Source organism: Gossypium hirsutum, chromosome A03 (genome assembly GCF_007990345.1).
Source record: "Gossypium hirsutum isolate 1008001.06 chromosome A03, Gossypium_hirsutum_v2.1, whole genome shotgun sequence".
In the NCBI taxonomy this organism is placed as follows: domain Eukaryota; kingdom Viridiplantae; phylum Streptophyta; class Magnoliopsida; order Malvales; family Malvaceae; genus Gossypium; species Gossypium hirsutum.
This window is the reverse complement of record NC_053426.1, coordinates 96361902-96376611: the sequence shown is the minus strand read 5'-3', so window position 1 is coordinate 96376611 and position 14710 is coordinate 96361902.

Below are 14710 nucleotides of genomic sequence, written 5' to 3'. Positions count from 1 at the left end.
CAAGCGCATCATATGTAAATACTTTGGTCACAATAAAAGGTCCTTACCATCGAGATCGAAGCTTACTTGGGAATAGTTTTAATACGGAGTTATAAAGCAAAACTTTTTGTCCTACCGAAAAATACTTTTGAGCTATTTTCGTATCATGAAATAACTTTGTCTTGTCTTTATAAATGCGACCATTCTCGTAGGCATCATTACGAATTTCCTCCAATTCTTGGATGTCTAATTTTCTTCCCTTCCCTGCGGGTTCTAACTCCATGTTACATTCTAGAATAGCCCAATAGGCTTTATGTTCCAATTCAACCGGAAGATGGCAAGCTTTTCCAAAAACAAGTCGATATGGGGTCATGCCAATTGGTCCTTTATACACTGTTCAATAGGCCCAAAGTGCATCATTAAGCCGAAGACTCCAATCCTTTCGATTTGGCCAAACTATTTTCTCCAAAATAGACTTGATATCCCTATTTGAAACCTCTGCTAGGTTATTTGTTTGGGGATGGTAGGCTGTCGCTATACGATGATGAACTCTATATTTTGACAATAGTGCCTCCATGACTTTGTTGCAAATATGGGTGCCACGATCAATGATCAGAGGCTCGAGGTGTGTCAAACCTAGAAAAAATAGTTCGTTTTAGAAACTCCACAACAATTTTAGCATTATCATTACGAGTAGGCTTTGCTTCTATCCACTTAGAAACATAGTCTACTGCAATATATATATATGTTTCTAAATGAGGAAATAAATGGGCTCATGAAATCAATGCCCCATACATCAAAAATCTCACATACATGAATTGGGATAGGGGCATTTGATTTCGTTTAGTGATGTTACCTGTATGTTGACATTTATCGCAACACTTACAAAAATTATATGCGTATCCAAAAATTGTGGGCCAATATAACCCACACTCCAATACCTTGTGAGCAGTCCGTTTAAGGCCAAAGTGACCTCCGCAAGCTTCTGTATGAAAAAAAGTAAGGATAGAGGTTACCTCGATTTCTGGAACACATCGTCTTATTATCTGATCAGAACAGTATTTCAACAAGTATGGGTCGTCTCAAATGTAATATCGAGCTTCCCGTCTAAGCTTGTCCTTCACGGAACGTGCTAACTCAGTGGGCAACGAACCCGTGGTTAAGAGATTTACTATATCCGCATACCATAGGTAATGAGCCTCGGTCGAAAATAAGCTCTCATCAGGGAACTCATCCTTTACAGGGGTGTCATCATCAGGTATTTTTAACCTAATCAAGTGGTTGGCTACCAAGTTTTTGCATCCCTTTTGTCACGAATCTCTATTTCAAATTCTTGGAGTAGTAGAATCCATCTAATGAGCCTTGGTTTTGCTTCATTCTTTACGATCAAGTACTTGAGAGCTACATGATTAGAAAAATAATCATCTTAGATCCCAATAAATATGATCAAAATTTATCCAAAGCAAATACAACAGCTAAGAGTTCTTTTTCTATGGTGGTGTAGTTGCTTTGTGCAGCATCTAGGGTTTTTGAGGCATAGCAAATAACATAAGGCTCTTTGTCTATCTTTTGCCCTAACACAGCCCCCATACTATGTTCACTTGCGTCGCACATAATTTCAAAGGGGTAGTTCCAATCTCGTGCTTGTACTATAGGAGCAGACACCAACTTCTGCTTAAGTGTATCAAAAGCCTCTTTTCATTTCAGGCCGAACTCGAATTTCTTATCTTTCTGCAATAACTCGCACAACTATTCAGCTACTTTAGAGAAGTTATTTATAAAACGACTGTAAAATCTTGCATGGCCAAAGAAAGAACGTATCTCCCTTACAGTAGAGGGATATGGAAAAGAATTTATAATGTCAGTTTTGGCCTTATCGACCTCAATTCCCTCAGCTGAAACTATGACCTAGAATCAAACCTTTGTCTACCACAAAATGACACTTTTCATAATTCAAGACAAGATTAAATTCTATGCACCTATTTAAAATTATCGTGAGGTTTTTTAGGCATTCGTCAAAACAATTTCCATACACAGTAAAATCATCCATAAAAACTAAGACAATTTTTTTCAACATATTCAGAAAATATACTCATCATGCATCTCTGAAAGGTGGCTGGTGCGTTACAAAGTCCAAATGGCATCCTTCTGTATGCAAATGTGTTGAATGGGCACGTAAAAGTGGTATTTTCCTGGTCCTTTGGAGCAACTGGGATTTGGAAGGAACTTAAGTATCCATCAAGACAACAAAAGTGAGTTTTACCAGCTAATCGCTCAAGCATTTGATCTATAAAAGGAAGAAGGAAATGATCTTTTCTAGTGTAAGAATTCAACTTCTTGTAATCAATGCAGACACGCCACCCATTCTGCACTCTAGTTGGTACCAAGTCACCTTCAGCATTTTTCTTTACTGTCACGCCCATTTTATTGGGCACAACTTGTACCAGACTTACCCATCTACTGTTAAAAATGGGGTAGATTATGTCAGCACCTAGCAGCTTGATTATCTCTTTTTTTACCACCTCCATCATATTCGGGTTCAACCGTCTTTACGCCTCTTGTCTTGGCTTAATGTTTTTTTCCAAGTAGATTTTGTGTGTACATGTCAAAGGGCTTATCCCTTTTAAATCGGCAATGGTCCAACCAATCGCCTCCTTATAATTTTGTAGTACTTGGATCAAACTTTCTTCTTCGAGCTTAGAGAGTTTATTTGAAACTATAATCGGTAGGGTATTACCTTTCCCAAAAAATGCATACTTGAAATGTTCGGCAAGCGGTTTTAATTCCAAATCTGGAGCCTGCACAATAGAAGGTAAAAGTTTAGTATTTGATGAAGATGATAATTCGTTAACAGATTCATAATCATTAACTATAAATTCAAATTTATCTTCATAAATGGACTCAAAAGTCTCCTCTACTAAAGACTCAATTATGTCGACACGGTTTACGCTCAATATTTCGCTTGGGTGACTAATAGCATCGTAAATATTGAACTTCACGATCTCCCCATCAAATTTCATCGTAAGAGTTCTACTTGGAATGTTGATTTTGGTGCTATCGGTACTAAGGAAAGGTCAGCCCAATAAGAGGTCTGAAGATCCAGGAGTGCTATCCTTCTCCATTTTTATCACAAAAAAATCTACAGGGAAAATAAGTTCGTTAACTTTTACTAATACGTCCTCGAGGACTCCTTCGGGATGCACAATAGACCTGTCTGCCAACCGAATGATAACACCTGTTTTCATCAAAAAACTTGCATTAAATGATTCATATATAGAATAATGCATGACATTTATTGAGGCCCCTAAATCACACATAGCCTTCTTAATTCCCAAATGGCTTATCTTGCATGGTATTGCAAACATGCCCCTATCTTTACATTTTGCTGGCATTTTCTGCTGTAACATTATAGATATATTCTCACGAGCACTTACATTTTCATTACCTGTTAATTTTCGTTTGTTGGTGCAGAGTTCTTTAAGGAACTTGGCATACCGCAGAATTTGTCTGATGGCATCCAATAGTGGTATATTGATCTCGACATTTCTGAATGTTTTGAGGATCTCCTTATCTTCTTTTCCATTTCGACATTGATTTAGTCGTCCTGGAAATGGAGGTTAAATTTTCGGCAATGAGGGCTTCGCTCGGACCTGTTTGTCATTTTCAGGATTTTTTTGGGCGATTTCTTGGTCAAGATTCCTGCTAGGAATTGGTTACAGTACCTTTCCACTTTGCAGTATCAATGTATTCACGTTTTGTCTCAGGTTCGGTTCTATTTGTGACGGTAACTTCCCTTTAGAACTTATTTTCTCAATTGATGTGGTAAATTCTCCTATAGACACCTTGGTTTTTTGTTGAAAATCAAGCATATTAGCTGCTAATTTATTGACCAAAGTTTCCACAGAATTACCTTAATCTCGTGGCTATTGTGGAACCTGATTTTGGTATGGATGGTTATATCGTGGATTGGCCCCATAACTTAAGTTAGTGTAGTCCCTCCATCCTAGTTGTAGGTGTTAGCATAAGGGTCGTATCGCCTTTGTGGTGGCCTAGGGAAATTTCCCACAACATATAAATAAGCCATAGTATCATCATACAAACTGGGACATGCATCAGTTGTATGTTCAGGTGTAGCACATATTCCACATACTCGGGCTGGTTTGGCTTTTTTCTGCAACAAGAGAACTCACAATATTAGTAAGTCTATCAACTTTATCTTCTAAGATTGAATTACTTAGCTGGTGAACCCTTCTAAGAGGTTCAAGATTGGCTTGGAATTGTTGAGTATTTGCAGCCATCGTGGAGATCAAGTCTCTTTTTTGTTGGGGAGTCATGTTGACCAACGCTCCTCCACTAGTGGCATCTACCATGTTCATCTCTATGGTTTTCAAGCTTTCATAAAAATATTGGAGAAGAGATTGTTCCGTTATACCGTATTGTGGGTAGCTCACACATCGCTTCTTAAGTCGCTCGTAATAGTCGTAAAGAGACTCTGGTTCTTTTTGCCTTATTCCAACTATCTCCCTTCTTAACTTAGCTGCTCGTGACACTGGAAAAAACCTGTTAAGAAATAAACGAGAAAGATCAGCCTAAGTTGTAATATATCCAGGGCGTAAATAAAACAATCATTCCCTAGCTGAATCTACTAGGGAAAAAGGGAAAGCACGCAATTTAATTTGATCCTCAATTACCCTCTGAGGTTTCATACTAAGGCAAACCATATGAAACTCTTTCAGATGTTTGTGAGGATTTTCATTTTGCAACCCACGAAAAGTTGGCAGAAGCTGGATTAAGCCTGACTTCAATTCAAAATCAGTATCCATAGTAGGATACGCAATGCACAATGGCAGTTGTTCTGCTGGAGCTTCGACCAGTTGCCGAATTGTTTGAGTCATTGGTTGATGTGCTCGATTCTGGTTTTCGTTAACCCTAGTGTTAAGCACTTCTTCTGAGGAATCGACTTCTACATTTTCGCGTTCAAATGTTTGAGTAGGGTTTTCTTTAACACTAGACTCTACTTCGTCGCCGATTCCAATTTCTGGTGGTGGGTTACTTTGAGTCCCAACCACTCCTGACTGTTTTTTTTCGTAACTTTGTTTCCTTGCGATTGGCTCTTGCAGTCTTTTCTATCTCCGAATCAAATGCAAGAGTACTTGGAGTAGATCTGGTTATATGAAACAAAGAACAAGATTAGTACGTTACCGATCCCCAGCAACAGCACCAAAATTTGATGCTGTCGTTAAGAGCACCAAAATATCCTATCCCTATAAAAGATTGAAAATAATAAAAATAATAGTATAAGGAAGTAGGATCAAATCCTTAGGGACCGGATTTGCACAATTGCTTGTTCCTTGAAATCCTAGTCAGAATCGTGCCCAAGAAAACCTACGCACCTGGAAAAGAAAAAAAACAAAATTAAAAGTTTTGATATGGAAAAATAAAATAAAAACAGAATTAAAAGTTTTGATTGGAATTTCGAAAATTAAAAATAATAGAAATAAATAAAGTTGAGGAAAAGGTGTTCTTATGGAGAGATTCCAGCCTCCGGTTTTCTCGATCCACCTTAGATTCAATCCTCGGCTTTTAGGTAATTCTTCTCAAACAAAATAAGCCAGTTATAGTGGAAGCGGACGCCTACGACCACCAGCTCCAAGAATTTAGACTTACAATTTTAGCGAAACCTGTGTAACAACCCGATTTAGGGCCTAGTCAGAACAGTGGTCTCGGGACCACAAATTCAAATATTTAAAAATTATTTTTATTATTTTATGAGGTTATAGCACAATTATATTAGTGCATGAAAAATTTGGTGAGTTAATTTTAATATTTTCAAGCCCGATTGCGAAAAATGACTAAATCGCAAAAAAAGGAAAAGTTACATTTTAGTACCCAAAGGTGCCAAGTAGCTAGAGAATTAAAATTAGGAGTACTTAAAGGGCATTTGGACCCTATTGGAATGCGTTGGCCGGCCAGAAGACAAGAAAATGGGTGGTCAACGTGTTAGGTATTTTGATGACCTCATATGTAATAAATTAATGCCTAAAAGCCTAGTTTTTTTTCCCTCACTCCTTCTCCCTTGTTGACCAAAAATATCATCAAATATTGAGGTTTGAAAGCTCAAAAATCTGCAGCAACTTAAAGCACTCATAAGTAAGTGACTTTAGTTAGTTTTCTTCAAGATCTTTACATATTTTAGACCCTTAAAGCATGAGCTTTCAAATGAGGGTGATATCTTACAAAATGGTCAAGAGTTTAGGATTTTTCCATGGATGTATTTGTGGTATATGCTGAGTTTTTATGGAGGAATATAAGTCCTAGTTGTGTTACAAACAACTTTTATGAAGGGCGTTAATATGAAAACACCTAAAGGGACTATTTTGCATAAGATACAAATTAAGTAATAAGTATGTGAAATAGTGAGAATTTGGGGTTGCTCTAGTAGTAAAAAGAGTTTAGCTAGGCTTGAAATATGAAGAAATTCGATAAAAATCAAATTTTGAGCATGGGGGTAAAATGGTCATTTTGTTAAAGTCTAGGGGCAAAATGGTCATTTTATCAAAGATGTAAATGTTAGATAGCCTAATTGTGTTTACTGACTGAATGAGTGTATTTTTTTATTATAGATCAATATTTTCCAAAATCGAGCCTCAACCAGAGCAAAGTCAAGCAATCCGATTAAGCCGATTAGTCAAGTACTTTTTGTAAACCAAGGTAAGTTGTATGTAAATAATACAACTATATTATTAATGCATGTATTTGATTATTATTCGTTTGATATAGCATAAATTTCTAGAATTGGAACTCTAGAATTTGAACTAAGTATATGTATTTATGATTAAGAAAGTCGAAAGATCCAGTAAGAACCCCAAGAAACAAACCGGATATTCATGCCATGACATTAGGTTATGTGAGAGCCAGTATAAGACCATGTCTGGGACGTGGCATCGGCATTGAGACAGGGCTAGTGTAATACATGTTTGGGACATGCATCAACCGCATCATGATAGCCCTTATAAGACCACGTCTGAGACAAGGCATCGGCATAGAGGTGAGTGCCAGTGTAAGACATGTCTGAGACATGCATCAACCTCGAGGATGTTAGCCAGTGTAAAACGTGTCTGGGACATGCATCGGTTAAGTTTCGTGCTAGTGTAAGACATGTCTGGGACATGCATCAGTATGTATACATGAGAGCCAATGTAAGACCATGTCTAGGACATGGCATCAGCCTCGATAGAGATAGTGTAACAGCCCTAATTTGACCCTAGTTGGGAAGTGGTTTCGGGACCACAAAACCGAGTCATAAAAATAATTAACCGTCATATTCTATGTTTATTTTATGTGAATATGAATGTGTGAAAGTTTCATGCATTAATTTTGTCATCAGTATGTGAAATTTTGAAGAAGGGACTTAGGTGAGACTTTTGTGAAATAGGATAGGTAATTATAAAAGGATCTAATTGTGCATGAGGTTAAAAAAATGTACTTGCATGTCAATTAGTCAAAATTTTTGTTAGTGGCCGGCCATGTTATGGATTTATGTATAAAATAATTATTTTTGCTAATAATTAATATTACAAAAATGAAATAATGAATAAAGATTAATAAAATATTTGGGTGATGGGAGGAGAAACCAAAGTTGGTTCATCCTCACTCCACCATTGCCGTAACTTGAGATTAGAAAGAAGAAAAAAAATTCTTTGTTTGATTTCGGCTTGGAGAATATTTAGAAAGAGGTAAGTACTTTGAAATTCTTGAAAATTTATGTATAATTTTGGTGATTTGTTCAAATTCTATTCATTCCATGAGTTAAATTTTTGGTTGTTTGGAGGTTTGATATTCGGCCAAGTAGTTTGAAACTCTTGGTAAATATTTTTCTTTCTTTCTTTATGTCATTAAAAGGGATGGTATATTAGGATATGAAGAGTGATAAATTGTTGTTAACTTGAAGGTTGAGATTAGTGTATGTTTAGAGGGAGGTGCCGAATGTTTATTGAGTGGTATGGAACTGCTTGGTAATGATTAGCCATTGGAATGGCTAATCATGATCATAATTGGTGCTATGTATGTCAAATTGCTAGCTAATCCATGGAAACCATGAAATAGGTAAAATTTACCACAAAATATTTTTTAGACAGTAGTAGTGAAGTGAGTCTGAAAAATCACTAAAAATAGCAGAAATGGAATTAAATAATGAATAAGTTATGGAATCGAAGCTTGATGAGTCTATTTTCATATGGAAGAAACAAAACAGATATATGAGCTATATTTTATGAGATGTTTAAATTTTTGTGAAACAGGGCTAGAACGATTTCTGGATCCCCTGTTATAACTTTGAAAATTCACCATAAATTTTACAAAGATAATTATAAGTCATGATTTATATGTACAGATTCATTATTGAGTCTAGTTTTATTAGAGACAAACAGAATAGTCATTGAAGCTCTGTACAGGGAGATATCTAATTTGTAATACATAGAGGTCAGAATAGTCAAACCCCGAAATAGGGGAGACTTTAACTAATAAACTGTACAAATTGGCCTGACCAAAAATTCTAGAAAAAAAATTTTAGATAGATATATGAGTCTAGTTTCAGGAAAAATTTACAAAACTAAATTTCGAGTTTTGGAACTCGAGATATGACTTTTTAAGTGACTGTGATGCAGTTAGCCAGCTTGTCTGGAAAAATTTAAAAATGAATTGTGTGAGCTGGGTAAGTAATGAAGTAAGTCCGTTAACACCTCGTGTTCGACTCCGGCAACGGTCTCGGGTACAGGGTGTTACATTTTATTTGGTATCAGAGCCAGGTTTAGTCGATTTTAGGACTACCGTAATAAGTATGGGTCTAGCTATACATGCCATTATGCGTTAATATGATAGTGTGGTGATTTCTGACGAATAAAAATGTGTTTTCGTATAGAAATGGATTCTGATCCTGATCAAGTAGTAGCTAACGATATTGAGAGTGTAGCGCCTGCTCCCGTGCACGGGACAGCGCCGATTGACTCTCAATTAAATGCAAGTAATCAAAATGATGAGGCAAAACAAGCCTTCTATGCTATGATGAACGACTGGTTTACCCAATATGTTCGAACTAATCCGACTGTTGCACAACCCTCACCCCCGACTAATACAAACCCTGCACCAGTAATATCTCCTGTAGTTGACCCGTCGAGGTTGAACAAGCCCCCGGTTGATAAAATTCGGAAGCATGGGGCTACGGAGTTCAAGGCTACTGACAGTGATGATGCTGAACAGGCTGAGTTTTGGCTTGATAATACCATTCGTGTGTTCGATAAATTATCGTGCACACCTGGTGAATGTTTAAAATGTGCTATATCTTTGTTACGTGATTCTGCCTACTATTGGTGGAATACTTTGGTTTCCGTCGTGCCGAGAGAACGGGTTACTTGGGAATTCTTTCAAACCGAGTTCCGCAAGAAATATATCAGTCAAAGATTCATCGATCAGAAACGGAAAGAATTTCTTGAGCTTAAGCAGGGTTCTATGTCAGTTACTGATTATGAACGAAAGTTTGTCAGACTTAGTAGATACGCTCGAGAATGTGTTTCATCCGAGGCTATCATGTGTAAACGCTTCGAGGACGGGTTGAACGAAGATATAAAACTGTATGTTGGCATTCTTGAAATTAGAGAATTTGTAGTACTTTTCGAACGAGCTTGCAAAGCCGAAGAGCTCAGTAAGGAGAAAAAAAAGCTGAAGTGGAAGCAAGAGAGTTTCGTAAGAGATCTTCGGGAAAGCCCTTTCAACAATCATCGAAGAAATTTAAAAATGAACCAGGCCGATCTAAAGACACCTCGGGCTTTTCCAGACGAGATCGTGATCGACCCCCTGTGAGTACGCGAGTCACTTCGGTTGCCAGTGTTGGAAATGATCGTCGGGACAGGACAGAGTGCCAGTATTGCGATAAATGGCATTCGGGGAGTTGTAGATTCCACTAAATGTAACACCCCTAACCCATATTCGTCGTTGAAACAGGGTTTCAGAGTATTACCAAAACATTCAGAACATTTTACAAATGATTTACGTAAATTATTGTTCCTTTACCGAGATCATTAAAAACGTCCCTTAATTAGACCCTTGAGGTCTAATACGAGCATTAGAATCAAGTTGGGACTTAATCGGAAACTCATAAAATTTTTTGTGACATTTCAAAAATTTTCCAAGGTGCAGGCCTACACGCCCGGGTGGTCTAGGGACACACCCGTATGGTCGGGCCATGTACTACACACGCCTGTGTCCTTAACCTGTGTAACTATCTGACTTTTAATGCATGAAGAAATTGAAGGCACACGGCCAAATCACACGCCCATGTGCTAGGCCGTGTGGCAAATTTTATTTTTGAAACTTAGGTGCAGTTTTCACACGACTGTGTAACACGCCCGTGTTCAAGGCTGTGTCAACCACACGGCTGAGACACACAACCATGTCTCTACTGGTGTGCCCAATTCTGAGCATCCTGTCTCTCATTTTTAAGATGCAGAGGACAAATGACCTGACGCATGCCCATGGGACAAACCGTATGTCACACACGGCCAAGACACATGCCTATGTGTCTACCCATATAGACAAAATAAAGCCATTTCCTAGCCTCATTTGTCACCCAAAACTTACCATTTTCATGCACCAAAACTCACAAGCATATATCCACCAATCCAACATCATATTCACATAAATTTAGCCATCAATCATGTGGTATTATCTCCTGCATCAAAGGATATAAACTTACTCTTATCATAAACTTATAAGCTAACATCATTCCAACAAACTAACACATAATAAGCACTTATGTGATTGCCAAAATATTACTTCAAAAATAGCCAAACTTAGACCACCACTAGCCACTCCAATGGCTAGATTACAAAACAACAAGTACAAGCCATCATTGGCCAGATAAGCTTATACATGCCATTTACCAAAATGAGATTTCTATTTATACAAAAATAAGATAGTGGATAGTGTGATGATTGCTCAGACTGACTTCCAACCTTTGTGAGCTTTGAGCACTATAAAATAGGGAAAATTAAAAGGAGTAAGAATTTTATGCTTAGTAAGTTCGTATAACGAAAAATAAACTTACTGGTCATATTTATTAATACAAGCATACATAAATTTACATTGCATCGATTTTGGGTAAGTTACCTAAACACATACACATATTCAAAAAGTTAGTCACATAATCTCATATGAATATCAAGTAAATATAGATGAGCTCATCACATTACAAGCTTCCATTAATTTCACTTTTCCACACTTTAAGATTTTTTTTCCGTTGAACTAGTAAAATCTCAATGGATGTTTAGTAATATACACATGTGCAAAAGTACCCATTAGGGTACATAATAGAAATGCACACTCTTAAGCTATACATTTTACAGTAGGGTTATCAGTCCAGACTAAATTCTATCCGTAGCATATGCTCTAGAGAGCTTAATATGGATTACTCGTCCGGGCTAAATCCAATTTATAACCTAAACTCAAGAGGGCTTACATTAGAAGTACCCGTCCAGGCTAAATTCTATCTGTAAAATATGCACTATTATTCTTAACTCATCGAAATTCAACATTCGACTGGAACATGAAAATTTGTCCATATTACACAATTTAAGACTATTTCATTATGTATATATCATCTCACACATATCAACACAATTATACCATTCAATTCAAGCATATTAACGTACATATTTAAGTTACAAGAACTTACCTTGAAAATGGTTCTTATTTAAATTTTAACTAATCCAAAACCTTTTGCTTTCCTCAATCTAGTTCTATGGTTGGTCTCCCCGGATCTATATGGGTAAATTTAATTATTAATCATCACATTTCATATACATTTGCATCCTATTACAACCTAGGCAAAATTACCATTTTTCCCCTATCTTTTTCAAAAATTTCGATTTCCAAAACTAGCCAAAATTTATATATTACACTTATAGCACATGCATTTCACAAATTTTACAATTTTCCATGGGTTTTGCCACTTTTTCATTTTAGTCCCTAAATCAAGTTTTCATCAAAAATTACTTTGTAAAAGTTTTTTTTATCTATGAATAACTTTTCACTTTCTACCAAATTTTAAATTTCCAGTATATTCATCCATGACCCAAATTTCATACCTTGATAACTTTTCAAATAAATCCCATAAATAGAATGATTAGACTATCCTAATTCCAAAAATATAGAAATTACTAAAAACGAGACTTGATTTCATACATTTTTAAGCTTGAAAAATTTTCTTCCTCTCTCCTAGGGTTTCCATAGAAAAATTGGGGAAGATGATATGACAATAAATGATTTTTTTCTTTTTTAATTAATTATCATCTGTTAATTTTACTGATTTCCAATTTAGTCCCTACCCTTTTCTAATTTTTTCGTGGATAAGTCATTAAAATATCTACTAACTACCCTTCAATGGTCTAATTACCATATAAGGACCAATGGTCTAATTACCATATAAGGACCTTAAGTTTTGAATTCCATAGCTACTTGATACTTATAGCTACTAGAACCTAACTTTTATATTTTATGCAATTTAGTCCTTTCTCTAATTAAACACACAATCAGTAAAATTTTCATACCTAAATTTTCATGTGACCTTCCTATCATGATACCAACCATAAAATAAAAGTAAAATAAAAATTTATTTTTGGCTCAGATTTGTGGTCCCAAAACCATTGTTCTGATCTCACCAAAAATGGGCTGTTACAAGAATCCAGCTTGCAATACTTTGGCCGCAATACATGGACCACCGAAATATCCCCCAATTAGAGCTGATTGGCAATGATAGAGAATCTTATTTACTTCATCTATTGCCAAGTATCTCCTGATCATTTGATTTGCATACTTTTTAAACAAATATGGCTCTTCCCAGAAATAGTACTTCACATCGTAAAGAAACTTTTTCTTTTGATGATACGTCTTATCAATCGGCATCAAACCACAAGCTAAATAGTTAGCAATATCAGCAAACCAAGGGGTACTATGGACATGATTTACCTTCAGTATGTGTTCACCTGGAAATGTCTCCTGAATTAGTATAAGAGGAGAATTCCCTTCTTGCGGCTCAAATCTAGACAAGTGGTCTTCTACTTGGTTTTCTACTCCCTTTCGATCTTGAATTTCTAGATCGAACTCTTGAAGTAGAAGTACCCATCGGATCAATCTCGGCTTAGCGTCTTTTTTGTCAAGTAAATACTTAATTGCTGAATGGTCCATATAGACAGTCGCTTTGGCACCTACAAGATAAGATCGAAACTTGTCAAAAGTAAACACAATAGCAAGTAAGTCTTTCTCTGTTATCGTATAATTCAGTTGAGCTCCTGTCAAAGTTCGACTTGAGTAGTAGATAGGACAAAAAAAATTTTCCTTCGTTGGCCCGTGACAGCTCCTATCGCGAAGTCACTTGCGTCACACATCAATTCAAATGGAAAATCTCAGTCTGATGTGACAATTATGGGTGTCGAAACTAACTGACTCTTCAAATCGTTGAAAGCTCTTAAACACTCCTCATCAAATTTGAACGTCATGTCCTTCTCTAATAATTTGCATAAAGGTTTAGCAAATTTGGAGAAGTCCTTGATAAATCTTCGATAGAAATTGACGTGGCCCTAAAAGCTCCTGACACCCTTTACAGATGTTGAAGGTGGGACTTTCTCAATAACATCTACCTTTTCTCTATCTACCTTAATTCCATGTCTCGTTATCCGATGCCTTAGAACAATACCTTTTTGTACCATGAAATGTCATTTTTCCCAGTTGAGTACGAGGTTTGATTCTTCGCATTGCCTTAGTACCTTGGCTAGATTGGCTAGGCAATCATCATATGTATCTCCAAATACTGAAAAATCATCCATAAAGACTTCTAAGTATTTTTCAACCATGTCAGTAAAAATAGACATTATATATCTTTGAAATGTAGCAGGTGTATTACATAAACCAAATGGCATGCATTTGAATACAAATATACTGTATGGGCAGGTGAATGTTGTCTTAAGTTGATCTTTAGGTGCTATTGTAATCTGGTTATACCCCGAGTATCCATCAAGAAAACAATAATAGTCTCACCTCGCGAGTCTATCCAGCATTTGGTCCAAAAACGATAAAGGAAAGGGATCTTTCCTAGTTGTATTGTTTAGTTTCCAGTAATTGATGCAAATTCTCCATCCCATAACCGTTTTAGTTGGTACTAACTCATTATTCTCGTTCTCAACAACCGTAATACCTCCTTTCTTTGGTACGCACTAGATCAGACTTACCCATGAACTGTCTGATATGGGGTAAATTATACTCGCATCTAACCACTTGATGATTTCCTTTTTCACCACGTCCTTCATGATGGGGTTCATTCTTCGCTGTCCATCAATCATACCTTTTTCACCATCTTCCAGGATAATCTTGTGCATGCATACAGATGGACTAATACGCGAATGTCAACCATGGTCCATCCGATAGCCTTCTTGAATTATTTTAATACTAGGATGAGTTTTTCTTCTTGATCAATAGATAATTCTACTGAAACTATCATAGGCAGAGTAGAAGTGTTACCTAAATAAACATATTTTAAATATGAAGGAAATACATTAAGTTCTAATTTAGGTGGCTCATTGATTGACGCTTTTGGTTAGGCATAATCCCTATTCTCTAACTCCAAAGATTCAAAATGGGATTGTGAATTAAATCCCCTTTGATTAGCTTCTAGAAAAGCTAA